The following is a 5,252-nucleotide window of genomic DNA, read 5'->3' on the forward strand; positions in this document are numbered from 1 at the left end:
CCCCCCCCCCCCCCGCCATTTCACAGCCATTAAGAAATGCTGGTGACACTACTTCATACAATATTCAATACAAGTATCTAAGTGGGAGCATAAATGAACTCTTGCCTCCTATGAAGACTCATAAATTTCACCTCATTGCTCTAAACTTATCGAACTTTCAAATACAAAAACTGTTAACTATCCCAAACTGGACTAGACCTTTCATCTCTTTATTAGTATTAGTCAAAATTAGTTTATAATTAAGCATAATAATGATTATAAAAAAACTGTATATTCTCTTCTATATCAGCCAATACAAGGGCCACCAGCCCACGGTTTCTCAGCCTCAGGACATCTTGGGCAAGACAATTCTCTGGATGGGAGGAGGGAGATGCTATTCCGTGCACTGCACAAAGTTTAAACGCAGCATCCCTGCCTTCTATCCAGTAGATGCCAGTAGTATCTCCCCAGTTTTAAAAACCAAAAATTACTCTGGACATCACCAAATGTCCCCTGGGGGGAAAATCAACACCAGTTGAAAACCACTGCACTAGCCACATGTGGCTACTTACATTGTAAATTAATTTAAATTAAACAGAATTTGAAATTCAGTTCTCCAGTCACTACCCATATTTCAAGTGCTCAACTCCACATGTGGCTAGTGGGTACAGACAGTGCAGATACAGAACATTTTCATCATCACAGAAGATTCTTTTGGATAGCACTGGTCTATAGTACAGGTTCCATACAGTTAACTGGAAATAAACTCTGGAACAAAAAATGTATTCCCCAGCAAAATTCATGATTTTCTTTTCTAAAAATACATCTCTACTTAGAACTTAATGTCCTCATATCATTTCTTTTATGGACAGTACTTCATGTTTTAATTCCTAAATCATCTGAAAGTTGTACCCAAGATAATCAAAATACTTTCCATTTAAGAAGTATAGAATGACTTTACCTAGTTTTTTTTTTTAACAAGCTAAAGACAAACACAGTACTCTTTAAGTATTTTCAAATATAGGTTTTAAATTACATCAATAAAAACTAGGTTAGCAAAGAAATCATTTGCAATAATATTTTATAGACACAAAGCATTTATTTCAGCCCTCTAATAAAGTATTACCACAGAAAGACAATCTAAGCCAACAGAAGCCTTTCAGTAATTTCTGGAGGCACATTCCATAGCCTGTACCTTCTCTCAGCCGCCTCTTCCTTTCCCTTTTTCTGTTTTTACTCTTATTCGCCTCCACTTCCATGTTCTATGCATTTTTTTGGACAATGACACCCAAAGGCTTTAGTTAACCCCATTGGTAGAACTTGAACAAAAACAGGCTGCTAATCCTGTTTAAACAATCATTAAAATATATAAGAGCATAACTACATATTTATGTGCTAAGATACTGTTAATATTTATACTATCTGGGAAGTGTAGTTATCAATTTCTCATGCAGCTTCAATTAAATAAACACCTTTGCCCCAAAGCAAGCAAACTTTCAAAAGATTGAATACTAATAGCTACTACTCACTGGTACCAGAGTAAACATCTTACATACATTATCTCATTTGATACTAAAATCTTTATGAGGTGGGTATTACTTTCCCTATTTTATAAATGAGTAAATGGAGACCTGACCAGGTAACTTGACCAAGGCTGCCACAGCTAGTGACAGAACTGGAATCTGAACTCATACTCTTAACTCAAGTTATGAAGAACCTTTAGAATACGAAACTGTCAGCTGGAAAACTTGACAACAGATACTGACTACAACAAATCAGAATTACGTATCTCAAAGTAGAAAGAGTCCCTGATAATGGCTATGCAGTATGTTTTAACTTCTGGCATATTCTCTGCTAAAATATATGGGGACAGGTAATTCCTAGGTAACAAGATAATCTTACTTAGGAATATTTGTAATTCTATGCAAAATAATAATAATGTTTATACAGAATTTGTATTTTGTTGTGAAGCAGCAACAAGCAACATTTCAGCTGATACGAGGAACATTTCAGGATATAAAAAAGAATGGCATCAAATTTTATAATTAATATCTCATCTATGAAGATGAAATTAGATATTAAGTTCTGTTAAAACATTAAGAAATTCACTTGGAATCTGACAAATTCATAAAGGATCATCATTTATTAGCACAAGAGTCTCCCAAACTTTTGTGACTCTCCACAGTACTCAATTATTCAATAGATTTTTAAGTGCCTTCTACATCAAACTGTAGTCATTCATGAATAAAATTCTGCTCTAAAGCATGGCAAAACAGATTCTCAGTAAGAACCTTAAGTCTTGGGAGTGGTATCTCCTTTGAATCATTTCATCCCTGTATTACAAACATATACCCAAAGTACACTTGGAACTAAATTTCAGTGAACAAAAAATACCATGGAAATCTAAAGGTTCATGTAAAGGCAGCAATGCAATATGAAGTAATATGAGCTTTAAAGTCAGTCAGACTTTTAAGTTTGTATCCCAACTCTGCAAACTGCTAGCTATGGAAACTGGGCAATGTAACTTCTCTGAGTCTATTCATCAATAAAATGGAACTATTGCTACCTCTCTGGAATTACAGACTTCTTAAATTTCTAAACCAGTAGCAGCATGAGGGAGGCATTCAACAAATGTTTATTCTCTTTCACAGAGAACACTGAAAAGTTCATCCTAAAATGAGAGATTTTTCAAGTTAGGAGTACTAGATTTTACCTACTCTAATTCTCAATCTTTACGTTGAGTGACCTGCCTTAGATTACACAACTAGTTTAGTGGCTGGGTTGAAACTCTGTGTCCAGTGCTCTTTTCCACTATACGCCCTGACTCTAAGATTTAGAAAGACAAATAAAAGATACGAACAACATGATTCAGATCAGTATGCATTTGTACCACATCAAGTTTCAAAAACTGAACTGTGTTAAATTATATTTAATGAAACGCTCGAATTTCTTTAAATTATTTTAATAAATTCATGCTTTAATAAACATCTATTTTACCTAAAATGTTTCACAAGTTTTTCAAATAAAAACTAAAACTTTAAAAAAGATTCTATCTCAAAATAAAGTAAAAATTAGTGACCTTTTAATTGGATATGATTAGCTCTTACAAGCTATTTTACTGAGTATAATTACATTCACACAGTCCTTAAAAGGAAGCCATGCTTTAAAACCACCTTCCTAGCTCCCAAAATAGTGTCTTGACCCTTGGGCTGTATATTTTGTTTGGTTTTCTAAATATACTCTGAACTTCCAGAAGAAAGTAAAAACTACTTTACTGGCAAAACAGGTACTAGCAACGGCGTGTACGGGGAGAGTGCAGAGGAAGGGGTGTTTCCCTTTCAAAGATATTCCTTCGCAAACTACCATATGGACGATGTATGAAATCACAAAGAGACTGCTCTGAAAATACTCCAGAGTAAAAGAATGCTGTTTTTTCTTTTCATTCTCGGTTATTCATTCAAAATGTTCTAAGGGCAGAACCGCACAGGGGCATTACCTCCCAGTCTTCGACTTTAAAGAACGTCCTCAGTATAAAGGACTCTTTCAAAGCTTTTACAAATTTCACCAGAGTTCAAAAACGATTTTCTCGAGGAGTTGTACAGTCCTCATGAACACGCAACAACTCTGCTAAAGGAGCAAAGTGAGTAATAGTTTTCCTCAGGTCTGAGGCATCACTGCGTACAAGCCCCAAGGGAGCAAGAGAACTGACGGTTCGGTCCAGAATGTCCCCTCAAGCCTGAAAGCTGGATCTGCTTGGCCAACCTGGAGACCAAATACCCCACGATCGTCCGGTTACTTCAAGAGGGCCAACAAGAGAAGACCAGGAGACCCGGCATGAAGGCAAAGTGAGGAATCACCAGCCCACGGGACTAAAAAACAAAGTACACCCACTAATGCCTGCCCCAATACACCCAAACCCCTTCCCGTACACCCTCGTCTCCCACAACCCCCTGCTCTTGCTCCACACGCCTCTGCCCGACACGCTTCCCCGCCACAGCTCCCCTTCCCACGCGGGTCCACGGTCACCTTCGCGCACCATCCTTGCCCCAACCCGAACTTCGCACCCCACACTCCCTCACCGACGGAGCCCGACACGCTCCGGCCGGTCTCCCCGCTCCACATCCTCCCACACACGCACCCTCCCCACTTCCTCGCCCTCGCTTCCCTCCCGGCTCCCTGAGAGCTTTCCCCAACCTCCCCTCGCCCTCCTGCACACCCCCAAACGGCTGCAGCCCGTCACGGCGGGCTCCCCACCTCCGGCCCCGAGGCCCGGCCCGGGCATGTGGGGCAGGCACCCCCTCAACCGCACCTCCTGCCTGCCCCGGGCCAGGGGCTCCCGCGTTGATGGGAGCCTCCGGAGGAGAGGGGTGTGAGGACGACGCCGGACCCGCGGTCCGGCTCCTGCTCGCCACCCCCGGAGCGCTGGGGTGCGGAGGCGCCTCTTGGGTCCCCCAGGGAGTACGAGTCCAGGCCGGTGCCCCCCAGCCCCGCTTCCTCCCGATCGTTGGAGCGGAGGGGAAGGAGGTTCCCCGGGACTCACCTCGAGCCTGTTGTCAACATTAGCCCCGGGTTTCCCAGCACCAACTCCAGCGCTCGGGCTCTCCCCTCCCCTCCCCCCACCTAGCTCGCAGCCGAGGGCCCGCCTTCCCTCAGCTCCCCCTCCTCCCTCCGCCCGCCGGCCCTCCCGCCCGCCACTCACCAGCGCGGCCGGGCTGCGAGTGGGGGCGGGGCGGAAGGAGGTGGAAAGGAAGCAGCTATCCGTGCGATTGCCAGATCGAAAACAGCCCGGTGCTTCCTTCCGCCGGCATCCCCACCCGCTTAGCTTAGCTCCGGGGTGGAGGATCGCGAGTAAATACTCAGATAGGTGCCACACACATAGCGACTGCTTCAAATTGCTCTCTCAATGAGAGGAGCGAATTTTTCAGACAGGCAGTCCTCAGGGCAGCAACAACCAGCACCTCTAGCCAGGACCTCAAGGGAGGGGAGGAATGTTCCGAGGACCGGAGGCAGGAAGTGGATTGGTCGCCAGGAAAGGGAAAGCGCCTGAATTGGAGGTGCGCAAGCGCAGGCACTGAGGTGGGGGGGGAGGGGAGGAAAGCGAGAAGGGGGTGGGGCGGAGCTAACAGGAGGTGAGGAAGGGTGGTGGCACAGTAGGCGAGTTACGGAGCGCCATTAAGGACAAACTTAGCCACGTGATTCTCATGGGAGTTTCCTGGAGCTAACGTGAGGAAGAGGTCTAAGAAGGGAAAGTTTGATTGGACTAACTCCTGGGG

At 43.9% G+C, this 5,252-nt stretch overlaps 1 protein-coding gene across 1 annotated transcript in view; it reads right to left on the reverse strand.

Moving 5' to 3' along the window:
• UPF2 (UPF2 regulator of nonsense mediated mRNA decay) overlaps positions 1 to 4,586 on the reverse strand; it is a 99,108-nt gene extending 94,522 nt beyond the window's left edge. Inside the window, exon 1 of the mRNA XM_007452589.1 lies at positions 4,520 to 4,586. The gene's annotated coding sequence lies outside the window, so the exon portion shown is untranslated. The remainder of the gene's footprint in view (positions 1 to 4,519) is intronic.
• Positions 4,587 to 5,252: the final 666 nt, after the last annotated feature.

This window comes from Lipotes vexillifer, unplaced genomic scaffold, assembly GCF_000442215.2.
Source record: "Lipotes vexillifer unplaced genomic scaffold, Lipotes_vexillifer_v1.1 scaffold628, whole genome shotgun sequence".
Lineage (NCBI taxonomy): Eukaryota > Metazoa > Chordata > Mammalia > Artiodactyla > Lipotidae > Lipotes > Lipotes vexillifer.